We start from the raw sequence: 14,295 nt of genomic DNA, 5'->3' as shown, positions 1-14,295 counted from the left end.
ATGCCTGCTGCTGCTGCCCTGCTGAGGAAAAGAACTGAAGTCATCTCATTTGAACCCAGAGTGACTTCATGAGCTTGTTGGCTTGCCCCTTGTTCTGATGTTTCAGGGCCACCAAAGACTTCCTCCAACCCTGCAACAGCACCTGGTTCTGCCATCTGTGAATCCTGCCTTGCCAAGTGGTGCCAATCCAGTCAGGGGCCATTGGAAGTGCCTTTGTCTATGCTGATTCAGCAGAACCCATTCATCAACGGCTTTGCACCGATCAGAACTGATGCATATCCGGCTCGACGATGACACACCACCTTCATCGCCAAGGAATACGTTGACAAAGTCCGCTGACTGTGCGGATTGGAACCAACGAATTGCCTCCATCCATGGGATCGACAGCAAATTTTCTCCATCTCAGCTCCTCACATCGAGTCTTTGACGTCGGCGCTTCCTCCATCCAATGTACTTGTTCAACAGGACACGCCTGATTCCTGTAGCAGCTTCCATCATGGTTGGCCTGAATTTTGGATTTACTCTGATCTAGCATGACTAGATGTCCCCGGTTGGTGTCTTATGACTCTAAGCACTATTATAGGATTTAAGCTTTAAAATTCATAACTCTGGTTCCACTTATTGGTTCTTTTTTTGTTCTGATCTTGTTTTTCTCATAAAAATATAATCTATTTTTCTTAATCTGTGTGGAGTATTTTTGTGGTGTTTTCATTGTGTTACTGTGTGTGTGTTGCACAAATACTGTACACATTGCCTCTTTAGATAAGCCTTACTGCTCTGTGCCAAGCTACCAGAGGATGAGCACAGCTTATATTTTAATGAGTATCTACCTTACCCTGACTAGATTGGTGGTTCCTGCTTGGACAAGGTGCATACCTCTGCCAACCAGAAACACCATTTCTAACATCCTTTATCCTGATCACCTAACTCTTGATATGTTGAGGTCGATGAAAATCAGTAAAGGGGGCCATAGCTAAATAGGGAGGTCAAAAAAGTATTTGTTTGCAAATAATTTTAGCTCTGGTTAATGAATCAACATGCCATTAGATAGATTGCAAGTAAGTTGAGCGCAGAGCTGGAATCTAAGGTTTCAGGGAGATGTGGCAAAGGGGCAAGTAAAGGTGGGGACCAAAATGATGTTCATTTGTTAAGCAGCCACAAACTGACAAACCCTTGTGCATGGCCTTCAAACATGAGTAGCACAGGTAAGCTATACGGCCTGACTTGTAGCTTGGATGGGTATTTTATTTGTGGGCCCTGTCGTAATGGGTTCGCAGACCAAACTTTGGTACTATGGACTGAAATAGACCACAAGAGAGTAAAGATTCTTTATCTCATGGGGACTTTTACTTTAAATATAGATCCAGAGACTGTCTGCAAACTTGAGTTCAAGGACTGTACTCACAATAATGGTCCAGCTATCTATGTCTTTTAACCCTTTCAAATCCACTGAACCATTACTGTAATGTTAATTTCTTGAAAACTACTGAATGGATTTACTCAAACCAAGCGCCTGCACTTTCCTACGTAAAGTTTTACATTCATTCCAAGATTGCTATAGTTCTCCTAATGTTTTCTTTCTGTAGTGGAGAGCAGATATTCCTATGGAAGTCAAAGTGGAAAACGGCTGATTTTTCTGACCATCCCTTTACGTCTACCCCTCTTTCATAAGTTGTTATGAAACTCAAAATATCACAAGTAAGCTAAACATGATAAGTGTCTTGCAAGTGCTGTGCAGATCTGTAGTATTGCACCAAAGTTATTACCAGAGCAATGATTTTTTTACCTCCCTATTTAACTTTGCCTCCTTCTTCTCGGATCTCCATTATTCCTGCAGTAAGCTTTATGTACTTGGATTCTGCCAACTTTCTTGCAGATTCCTTATAGAGCACCAAAGGTATTAGTACATTAAATCATTACTGATCCCCCTTTCCCATTTGCCCCTACCTGAATAGAACTACATGAAACTTGCCATACCACAGAGGAATAAACATGCAATTTGCTTTAACAATGTATTATATACAATCAAAACAGTAACTGGGACTGGAGAACAAGAGAAATGGCATGAGTCCAATGAGAAAGCAATCATGCAAGCACAATTGTGACACAACTGGACTCTAATGGATTCCCCTTTTATCGTGCTAGACAGAATGTGAAGTAATTGGTAATATGGGAAAATGTTTGGCCATCTTGGATTAGGAATTACATATAATTCAATAATAGTAATATGAAATTAAATACATCCTGTTGAATATATGTGGATTTAAAAATCCTGTTGTTTTAATATTTCTCTGGCATGTGATATTACTGACAAGCCAGCATGCCGTAGAGGAAGCCCCATCCACCTCTGCATGTGGGATAGCCAACACATGGCAGTGAAGACCATATGGCCACAAGTATCCTGTGGCATCTCAAGACCAAGGGAGCTGAGGCGCAGGTCAGAATGTGCTCCGCTGCAGGGCCCATTCTCGGACAAGGAGCCGAATAGGTAAGGGAAAAGTCATTGCAATATCCAAACAACCAACATATATATTTCAAGAAAGGGGACACTTCAAAGGGAATACATATATAGGAATGATAACTGTAACAACACCCCACTAGGGGCATCTTGCATGCTGTAGCAACTCCATTTCCTCCACTTGCCAGCCCACACCATCTTCAACATCAGCTCCATCATTTAAAAAGCCATCACAACCAGCACCCATGCTTCTCTTTACAGGCAAGCTCACCAACTCTGGTGGTTCTCAGCACATCCAAGGCCAGGATAGGATCAGACTGAAGACTAATGAGTGTAAAAAATGAATACAAGACAGCTGGCCTGTTCATCTCTGCCCCAGCATATAAACAACACCCCTGTATCAATCAGGATCGCCCACTGCTACTCCAATTTAGGAAAGAGTTGAAAACCTACCTCTTTAAAAAACACTACAATCACAGTGCACTAGCCGTCCACAACCCATCTTCCTCTCCTATTGTTAACTTTATGATTGTCTTTGACCAAGTGCAGCCCTCCACTGCCTTTTGGCTAGGTGTGTGGTAAAGAAATGCCACATATATGCACCCATAACACAAGGCATAATATGTACATACTAGAGTGTCAGCATTGTTGGCTGTAGTTACTGTACGATTAGTGTTACATAGGACATGCAAGTGTTTATTTCTTAATAGCAATCACCTTGGCGCAGTTTGACGAAAACTGTACAACACCTTTCAAAGGTTTGACTAAATCCAGTCTTAAAGAGTTTGTGAAGATCCATCAACAGTAGCAAAAATACTAGAGGTTGAGTTGGAAATGTAATTTCCCTCATTTTACATCGTAGGAAACTTGTTTCTGCAATGTAGTTAAAAAAAGCAGCTAAAAGGATTTGCAGCAAACTTGGAGGACCTAAGCAGCTCATAATCCATATTTGTTTCAAGAAACTCTAACCAGTGTTTTTAAAGCAAAGGAAGAGGGCTTTGTGAGCTACAAAAGTATAGCTATCTCAGACGATTAGAGGCTTTGGTTATGATTATTGAGTAAAACATAAAAACAGTAAAATTCATCAGTTATTGAGAACAATGCAATAATAACTACTCACATGAACTGCTAATGCTTTCACATATGATAGAATTACAAAAAACAATTTGATGGACAGAATGTAGATCAATGTCTTACATTCACCCCAGTACAAGGATCTGGGCCTAAATCCATCGTTTTTTGCACTCCACACCACCCTGGGTTAGATAATGGCTTTATGCAAATCAGCTCTGACCCTGTGCCCTGTGGGAACAGTCCAGTCCGAACTACACAGCCATATCTTTCCCAGACCGGAATCAAGCATCCGAGGACCGGACCGGTTTCGAGGTAACACCTCTCATCAGCCCGGCTAGCTTGACTCCAGAGGTGTGGAGGCTCTGGGACCCACGTCTGAGCTACCCCAGTACACTCAGGGAGAAAATTACAAAAAACTATTTGATGGACAGAATGTGGATCAATGTCTTACATTCACCCCAGTACAAGGATCTGGGCCTAAATCCATCGTTTTTTGCACTCCACACCACCCTGGGTTAGATAATGGCTTTATGCAAATCAGCTCTGACCCTGTGCCCCATGGGAACAGTCCAGTCCGAACTACACAGCCATATCTTTCCCAGACCGGAATCAAGCATCCGAGGACCGGACCGGTTTCGAGGTAACACCTCTCATCAGCCCGGCTAGCTTGACTCCAGTGGTTTGGAGGCTCTGGGACCCACGTCTGAGTTACCCCAGTACACTCAGGGAGAAAATTACAAAAAACAATTTGATGGACAGAATGTAGATCAATGTCTTACATTCACCCCAGTACAAGGATCTGGGCCTAAATCCATCGTTTTTTGCACTCCACACCACCCTGGGTTAGATAATGGCTTTATGCAAATCAGCTCTGACCCTGTGCCCCATGGGAACAGTCCAGTCCGAACTACACAGCCATATCTTTCCCAGACCGGAATCAAGCATCCGAGGACCGGACCGGTTTCGAGGTAACACCTCTCATCAGCCCGGCTAGCTTGACTCCAGTGGTGTGAAGTAGTGTGGCTCACTGGTTAGAGGCGGCAGACCCGAGAGCAGAGGACGGCCCGGGACCAGGGTTCGATTCCCGACGCGGCAGGTTTCTGGACCAGGGTCAGCGGACTCGATAATTCTCTCGCCTCGGTGCCCACTCTGATCAGTGATCACACTCGGCAACTCTGGGCATTAGCTTGCCTCATCTTCACTAACGGCCCCACCAGACCGCCGGGGATGCCTGGTCTCACCCTGGAGATACCCATTAAGGGACCATCTCTCAGGGAAGCCAGGAAGGGTTTCGCAGCGGTCGAAGCGCGGAGATACTCCTCCGGGAGTCGATCCTAGCGCTATATAAAAAAACCTGCAATGTGGAGGCTCTGGGACCCACGTCTGAGCTACCCCAGTACACTCAGGGGGAAAATTACAAAAAACAATTTGATGGACAGAATGTAGATCAATGTCTTACATTCACCCCAGTACAAGGATCTGGGCCTAAATCCATCGTTTTTTGCACTCCACACCACCCTGGGTTAGATAATGGCTTTATGCAAATCAGCTCTGACCCTGTGCCCCATGGGAACAGTCCAGTCCGAACTACACAGCCATATCTTTCCCAGACCGGAATCAAGCATCCGAGGACCGGACCGGTTTCGAGGTAACACCTCTCATCAGCCCGGCTAGCTTGACTCCAGTGGTGTGGAGGCTCTGGGACCCACGTCTGAGCTACCCCAGTACACTCAGGGGGAAAATTACAAAAAACAATTTGATGGACAGAATGTAGATCAATGTCTTACATTCACCCCAGTACAAGGATCTGGGCCTAAATCCATCGTTTTTTGCACTCCACACCACCCTGGGTTAGATAATGGCTTTATGCAAATCAGCTCTGACCCTGTGCCCCATGGGAACAGTCCAGTCCGAACTACACAGCCATATCTTTCCCAGACCGGAATCAAGCATCCGAGGACCGGACCGGTTTCGAGGTAACACCTCTCATCAGCCCGGCTAGCTTGACTCCAGTGGTGTGGAGGCTCTGGGACCCACGTCTGAGCTACCCCAGTACACTCAGGGGGAAAATTACAAAAAACAATTTGATGGACAGAATGTAGATCAATGTCTTACATTCACCCCAGTACAAGGATCTGGGCCTAAATCCATCGTTTTTTGCACTCCACACCACCCTGGGTTAGATAATGGCTTGATGCAAATCAGCTCTGACCCTGTGCCCCATGGGAACAGTCCAGTCCGAACTACTCAGCCATATCTTTCCCAGACCGGAATCAAGCATCCGAGGACCGGACCGGTTTCGAGGTAACACCTCTCATCAGCCCGGCTAGCTTGACTCCAGTGGTGTGGAGGCTCTGGGACCCACGTCTGAGCTACCCCAGTACACTCAGGGAGAAAATTACAAAAAACAATTTGATGGACAGAATGTAGATCAATGTCTTACATTCACCCCAGTACAAGGATCTGGGCCTAAATCCATCGTTTTTTGCACTCCACACCACCCTGGGTTAGATAATGGCTTGATGCAAATCAGCTCTGACCCTGTGCCCCATGGGAACAGTCCAGTCCGAACTACACAGCCATATCTTTCCCAGACCGGAATCAAGCATCCGAGGACCGTACCGGTTTCGAGGTAACACCTCTCATCAGCCCGGCTAGCTTGACTCCAGTGGTGTGGAGGCTCTGGGACCCACGTCTGAGCTACCCCAGTACACTCAGGGAGAAAATTACAAAAAACAATTTGATGGACAGAATGTAGATCAATGTCTTACATTCACCCCAGTACAAGGATCTGGGCCTAAATCCATCGTTTTTTGCACTCCACACCACCCTGGGTTAGATAATGGCTTTATGCAAATCAGCTCTGACCCTGTGCCCCATGGGAACAGTCCAGTCCGAACTACACAGCCATATCTTTCCCAGACCGGAATCAAGCATCCGAGGACCGGACCGGTTTCGAGGTAACACCTCTCATCAGCCCGGCTAGCTTTGCTCCAGTGGTTTGGAGGCTCTGGGACCCACGTCTGAGTTACCCCAGTACACTCAGGGAGAAAATTACAAAAAACAATTTGATGGACAGAATGTAGATCAATGTCTTACATTCACCCCAGTACAAGGATCTGGGCCTAAATCCATCGTTTTTTGCACTCCACACCACCCTGGGTTAGATAATGGCTTTATGCAAATCAGCTCTGACCCTGTGCCCCATGGGAACAGTCCAGTCCGAACTACACAGCCGTAACTTTCCCAGACCGGAATCAAGCATCCGAGGACCGGACCGGTTTCGAGGTAACACCTCATCAGCCCGGCTAGCTTGACTCCAGTGGTGTGGAGGCTCTGGGACCCACGTCTGAGCTACCCCAGTACACTCAGGGAGAAAATTACAAAAAACAATTTGATGGACAGAATGTAGATCAATGTCTTACATTCACCCCAGTACAAGGATCTGGGCCTAAATCCATCGTTTTTTGCACTCCACACCACCCTGGGTTAGATAATGGCTTCATGCAAATCAGCTCTGACCCTGTGCCCCATGGGAACAGTCCAGTCCGAACTACACAGCCATATCTTTCCCAGACCGGAATCAAGCATCCGAGGACCGGACCGGTTTCGAGGTAACACCTCTCATCAGCCCGGCTAGCTTGACTCCAGTGGTGTGGAGGCTCTGGGACCCACGTCTGAGCTACCCCAGTACACTCATGGGGAAAATTACAAAAAACAATTTGATGGACAGAATGTAGATCAATGTCTTACATTCACCCCAGTACAAGGATCTGGGCCTAAATCCATCGTTTTTTGCACTCCACACCACCCTGCATATCGCCATTGTCTAACCCAGGGTGGTGTGGAGTGCAAAAAAATGATGGATTTGGGCCCAGATCTTTGGACTGGGGTGAATGTGTGACATTGATCCACATTCGGTCCATCACCTGTTTTGTTTTCACATATGATAGGGCATGCTATGGAAACCATTCCAATTGACTTGTAGGTGTAAGGCTATTGAGTGACGGTATTGGTCCAAAGCTAGACCCTATAACCAAAGGGGGGAAAAGCTTTAAGTATCAAAGTTTCAGCCTGGCAAAGACCAGTCCTTGCACTCCAACTACCTGAATAACAGCCATAGGACACGCCCTATTATTTTATGTTTTTGGTAGAGGCATTGAGCCTTATGACAGCCAAGCCATTCACATTTAGTAATCTGGTTATCTCTGATGTGAGCTCTATCTCAGCAATTTAATTTCCATACTGAGCTGTTTGTCAAGTTATTGTAATTCATTTCTTGCAAATATATTGGGCCTCATTTCAAGTTTGGCGGAGTGGGAGTACCACCATTTAGTGGTGGAGCTCCTGCCCACCAAACTTACAGTTTCTCCACTCTATTCAGTCATGGGAAGTGTCAGGTTTACACTGGCACAGCCTCACCTGGCCCCTCTGACCTAAACCTTTAAAATGGTGGCCTATCCAGCAAGGGGCCAGTTCACAGGGACGACCGCCCCACTGTATTGAGAATGGGGCAGTTGCTCCTTATTTTCCCTGGCATTGTCTGTCATGCAAGGCAAAGAAAATATAGAATGGACTCCATGTACAGGCAAAAAACGTTCTGAGTGTCAAGGGTGATTTGTTTTTTCTTTACAGAAAATAATTTCTCATTTTAGAAGTTTTTTTATCTAAAATGTTTGCTGAACAGGTGCTTTAAACAAGGCAACCCGTTGGCAACTTTTAAGTGCAGGAAAGGGAGCCTTCTTCACAGCCTAGAGATCCTGCCAGGCAGGCATGGATCTGCTTCTGTGCCAGGGCAGCAGAGGCCATGGCCTTCTCCAACCTTGTAGACCTGTAGCCAGTCCACCAGGGTCTAAATGACCCTTTTGGTTTACACTCAATATGAGACTCTGTAAAATCTTCTGACTACCAGATCTGCTTTAACCTGATTGCTGAAATCTGCAAAATCAAAGAAAATGTTTTTACGGAATTAGTGATGCATCAAGGCAAAGGAAGGTCATTTCATTTTCTCACCTTCTTGTGACGAATCCATGGAACCATTCTGGTTTCTCTCCGTCCTGTAGAATTCGGATCCCCTGCGACTGCTTGAACCATCGCTCGGTCTCTGCTTGGAACTCAGCTAGGGATTCTGCCGGGATTAGTGCGGATGTGGTTCCCTTCGCCGGATCCTCCCTGTCATAAACCTGTGAATCCACATGGCCTGCCCACCAAGGAGTGCATGTGAACTAAATCAATAAACAGAAAGTGATCTGGTTTCAGTACTGTGTTCCTCTTTAATTCCTAAAGACAAACTGACCTTCGGAAATATGGAGATATTTCCAGGACATATAGGGACCTTAAAAACCACATGGGTCGGGCAAATTGTAAATAATGACAGGCCCAAGAAAAGAGGCTAGGCATGACACTGATGAAACATAAAGGATCCAACACACACGATCAACAACAGAAAAGAGCCAGAGATCCCAGATACCAGAGGTTGTCATGGAATTCCTGAACTACGCAGCACCTGCTACGAACAATTTAAGTACATCAGAGATACAGAAAGATCCTAGCATGGGAATACACATAATAGAGAATTTAAATTAGAAACAAAAGGAATAACTAAACAAGGCAATCATTTTGATTACTTGCAACTTTACAGCTCTTCTACCAGAAGCTTTACCATCAATAGGAGCAGGGGACCTACAAATGAATCTGGCTCAGAGGAGTAGACAACCCTTGTACCCATTCCCGTGGACCTCCTACTTGCGGCCCAGCTAAATTACTCAACACATGTACCATTGTTCATCACCATCTCTTAAAACTGATAACTCTACACCTCTCTACACAATACTTACTCAAAAAAGCACCTCAGGCATTTCTATAACACTCCTGGAAACTGCCACTACAGCTACACTGCTTAAGAGAAATGTCCTCAAACTAATCCAGTCAACTTGCCCCTTCACATTTTAACTGTTCTATGCCTTACATAATCAGATGCATGCTGGCCGCAGGGCTGGAATGGCTTTTCGTGCAGTCTGGCACAGCCAGCCGGACCAACTTGAAATGCCCAATGTGAAGGCTGGTTTTCTTTGTACCGTTGGACTTGCTCTTTCAAGCTGGCCCATCGGGAGTGCCTGATGGGTCAGTCCAACACTGGGAATCATTTTGACAACTTGAAAGAAAAAGAAACTCCTGTGGTTCTATGTATGTCCAACTCTTTGCTGCATTCCATCTCTACTTCTTCCTTGATAATCCTATCTGCCTCTTCTACTAGCTTTTCGGGTAAGGATCATATAGAGTCACCCTCCTATAAACAACTGAAACTGTTGTTTTATTATTTGCATCAGCAGCAAATGAAACTCTGCACATGTAAAAGTCAGTAACCTTCTTGATCGGATGTGTTACCATAAATTGATACTTTACCCACTTTGAGATGCAATGTACTAAAATAATTTAAAATATCCTAGATTATAGTAAGACTAACAAGCATTTGCAATGCAATCGGTCTCGCCTTTGGGACCTTACATGTATTTAGCTATGCAGCACATTAGCCTGGGTGCTGAAACATCTACTGTTCTTTAACATGGAGGGAAAGTAAGCACCAAACTGCATGACACACCAGGTTTGGGAACACATGGAAAGAAATATTGCCTTTCAGTGCAAAGCTCTATGTTTAATATAAAATCAGAGCCTTCGGTAGTCATATCACTGAAAATAGAAGATTTGAAAAAAATATTATTGTCTACGGGTGCTCGTGGAAGACAATTCCTATGGCCTGGAATCTGCAGAATGCTAAATTGATTCTGGTATTTTACTGACCTCTGCTGGTCGTTTCCTATCAAGAAAGTTAAATAGAGGCAGTTGCCAGAAGAAGAAAAACAAGAAAGTCTCTCAGCAGAAAGCAATTCTGGTATTTTACTGACCTCTTCTGGTCGTTTTCTATCAAAACAGTTAAATAGAGGCAGTTGAACAGAAAAAAAAGTCCCTAAGCGGAAGCAGACAAGTCCCAGGGCTGATCTCCAGAGCCCACATAGTACATACACATATAAGTGTATAATAAGTATATACTAAAGTATATACAAGAGGTCTCGAATGCTCGACCTAAAAATGACCTCCCACAAATGATGGTCCATATTCTCCAAGGCTTGCATCTTAGTCGTAGAATAATTTCTTTTAATCTGTTTATTAATGTTCCAGGGACAAATGCTATAATATGCTCAACCCCATAAAAATAACCGAGCTAAGAACCCACCACGGCCCAGAAATGGATGCCTGCAGTAAACACACACTCCACACCAGAGAGCTTAAGAGCAGAATTAGCTCCTTTATTTTCTTATATTTGTTCCTGCTCCTGTCCTGCATAAACATCGCCCCTTCATGGAGTTGGATATTGAGGTTCATATTAAGTACATAAATCCTTGAATTAAACCTTGCATAAAATTCACAGCGACCTAAAAACTTTTTTAGGGTGATGTGCTTGACTGATTGCCTTGATCAAATCAGATATAGTGGTAACACATACTGGACAATAGTATAAACCAAATATTCAACAGTAGAACATAAACATTAATATTTCTCATGCTTGACCTTCCTCTATCTTTGCTTAAAGATTCTTAACACGTTTTCCTGGAAGATGTATTCCTCTTATAGTGTCAGTGCCAATCAGTATATTGTTCTGCAACGGGTAACCCTCCCACGCCTTCCCACATCAGAAATAACTGAGCATTTGTAACAACCAGTAGATGCTACAACGACATGTAACGGGAAACAACTGAAGGCTCCATTAGGGTTAATATGGTTTCATTCCAGATCAATTCTTTACTTTAAGCTCCTGGATCCTAGAAGGGGTGTCAGACTTCTAGGATGATCTCAGATCTGCACACAAGCTGAAATCTCCTGTTCGGCTTGCCATAGCAGTCCGTGAAATTCATAAATAAACCATTGTCTGCTGTTCTGGCGCATGGGAAGCCTGAATTTGCCTTAACCTAAAATATCGTCCACTGAGTGTTAACCTCGCACACAGATGCCATTCCCGGTTCTCTTTCCTCAAAAATATCATCAGAAAAAGTCAGCACCAATTTAATCACAGGACTCTCTCCAGATGAAGAGATCACGTTCAGACTCCTCACCCACTCACACAAGGCTCTCCACGACCTAGGCCCCAAGCACCTCAACAACCGCCTCACTTTCTACACGCCCACCCGCCAGCTGCGATAGACCAGCCTCGCCCTCGCCACCGTCCCACGCATTCGCAGAGCCACCGCCGGAGGTAGATCCTGGCAGCCAAGACATGGAATTCCCTCCCCACCCACCTACGGCTGACCCAGGACCATCTCTCCTTCAGGAAACAACTCAAGACCTGGCTCTTCGAGCAGTAGCAGACCCCTCCCCTCCCAGCTCTTTGAGACCCTTACGGGTGAGTAGTGCGCTCTATAAATCTGACTGATTGATTGATTGATGAACCTTCTGCACAACACTAATCTAGTCATTTCTACCCAAGCTCCTGCAGACATTGGCCGTACAGTAACGTTGCAGTTACTACATATTCTACATAAGGCAGGTCAAGGTTTCGCATTAGGCTCCTGACAAATAAACCCACACATATTACATCAGCCGTTATCCAGGGCCCCACCACTAACGTAACAAAACTTGGGGTTTGTCACACAACCTTACTAGGCCATTTTCACATTTCCTTTTTAAGAGCAGAAAGGTCTCACAAAGCAATGTCCCCCTAAATTAACAGCAGTCCAATAGCATTGAATGCTCCATTACCATGCCATGAAAAATAGTTTAGTTGGGAAATTTTTACGATAAAGGGGGCACTGCAGAATATTCTTAGTTAAGCATTGGGCACATACCTATTCACTGGTATATTGGTGGCCAAGCCTCTGAACATACGAAGACACAGCCAGCATCCTCAACGCAGCAGTGTGATTGTGTTATGGTTTCATGACTCTTCTAACTCTGGTGAAGACGCTGCCGCATTCCACCACTACACCTGATCGAAAAGAATTTGAGGCGAAGAAATCATTTGCATTGTAGCGCACCCCAAATAAAGAACTGAAGCTTCTAGGCACACATGGAGGAAAAGTTGAGACAGTCCAGAAGTTACTTGACAGGTCACCAACCAGCAATGCAAACTTCCCAGAAACGGAATTTGGGAGAAATTCAAATGCAAACCTAGAATGGACTCTTAATTTTAACCTAACCTATTGCTGTCAAAAAGCATATCTTGAAACAGCTTTAGTCAGGCTCCTACATAGTTCCAGATGATACGCTGTCAGCGATGATTGTGTTGACTAGGACAGATGCACGTTCAGTTGGTGTTTACAGCTACAAGCTCGGCCACAGTGACAATAAGGTGGCCCAGCGGCATGACTGCTCAGCGTCTGATGGTGGTCCTATGTCAGCATCTTAAGGGTTTATTACAGTTTGTACAGCACCACACATGATAACAACCGATTCATTGTGCTCAACTGAACAACACAGTACATGTTGAGGACAAGTATGGTCTGTAAGTTAGAAACAATTTGGATGGATGCAAGGCCTGGTGCACAATGCCGCATTCCTTATTATCTCCTCTTACATCTTACACCCGTAGTCGAAAGTTGGATTTAATAGGTAAGCTATCAAAAGCCTCTTAAAACAAAGAAAACATATTCTTCATAGACAAATGGGTTCAGGCTGTTCAAGAGTCTTAGGTTCTCTACAGCCGCGGCCCGTACAGGTAAGAGCGGTGGGGCTGGAACCGCACCTCCCACCCGGCACCATTGTACCCCCGCTCTTACCCGCATTGGCCGCGGCTGGTTCTCGATCCTCCAATGACCTAACTCAGTGGGTTTGTCTACTGAAGTTGTATTGGAGGGGCAAGTAAGAGGTGGATCACTTGTTCTTTGAAGGGTTGGTAATGAAAACACACTTTTGGGTAGGAGCCATGCTCTTTGAAGCAATTGACCATGTGCATGACACAGATCGTTAGATTTGGTCCTGGTTTTGACTGGGAAATGCTGGAGTGAAGGCAACATTGGGTTTGCAAGTAGTCGTTATGGCTCACCTCATTCTGCTTCGTGATTAGCTTGGAGAAGGGAGAGGATGTTTGGGATACACAAATATGAAAGTTGACACCATTGCCAATCCCTTCAATCTGTGGTGCAGAGCTGTGGCCTGAATCAGCAATTATTCCCAAATGTTTAATTTCTATTTCAGGAACTGAGGTTGGACAGTGGCTTGTTGCCCAATCAAGTCAAATGAAATCAGAATGGCCCTCTGCCAGAACTAGTTCAGTGTTCACTCTCTTCAAGCAAAGTGAGCACTTATATTACTCTGTGATACTTACTCTAATTTGTCGCAATTCTCTTTCCATACTTAGCCACCAGTCTCTACTGACCCTTTTGGAAGAACGGGCATGAATAATGGGGCCAACCTACCTTCTTACCTTCACTTCTTTCTCTTGATAGCTTATAAGACCATATAGAGAAAATGCCAAATCAATTCGACATTCGCAGTTCTCGACTCTCATTTCCGTTCCCCTTTCAAATAAATGTAAATTAAGCCCACTACAGAGTGACCCTTTAGGGTGCTAGCTGTGTGTTTTTTTTCTGTTCTCACCACCAGAGTTTTCTGGATGTAACAGTGAGGAAAAGAGACATTACACACTCCACTCCATGGGGCTGAAGGGGTGGGGAGGCAAGGTATTATCTTTCATCCAATTAGCCCTACTCTGCAAGGGTGTCGGAGAGCATTTTCCATTGATGAACAAAGCCAACACGAGCTCCCTTGAC

General features: G+C 44.8%; 1 pseudogene across 1 annotated transcript in view; it reads right to left on the bottom strand.

Annotated features, from left to right (window-relative positions):
• LOC147673926 (uncharacterized) overlaps positions 1 to 14,295 on the bottom strand; it is a 206,331-nt pseudogene that overhangs the window by 99,915 nt on the left and 92,121 nt on the right. The window contains exon 3 of the transcript XR_015302522.1: positions 8,546 to 8,757. The product of XR_015302522.1 is annotated as an uncharacterized LOC147673926 (transcript). The remainder of the gene's footprint in view (positions 1 to 8,545; positions 8,758 to 14,295) is intronic.

Source organism: Lissotriton vulgaris, chromosome 12 (assembly GCF_964263255.1).
Source record: "Lissotriton vulgaris chromosome 12, aLisVul1.2, whole genome shotgun sequence".
NCBI lineage: Eukaryota > Metazoa > Chordata > Amphibia > Caudata > Salamandridae > Lissotriton > Lissotriton vulgaris.
The sequence above is the reverse complement of the archived record's forward strand: the minus strand, read 5'-3'. Positions and strand labels throughout refer to the sequence as shown.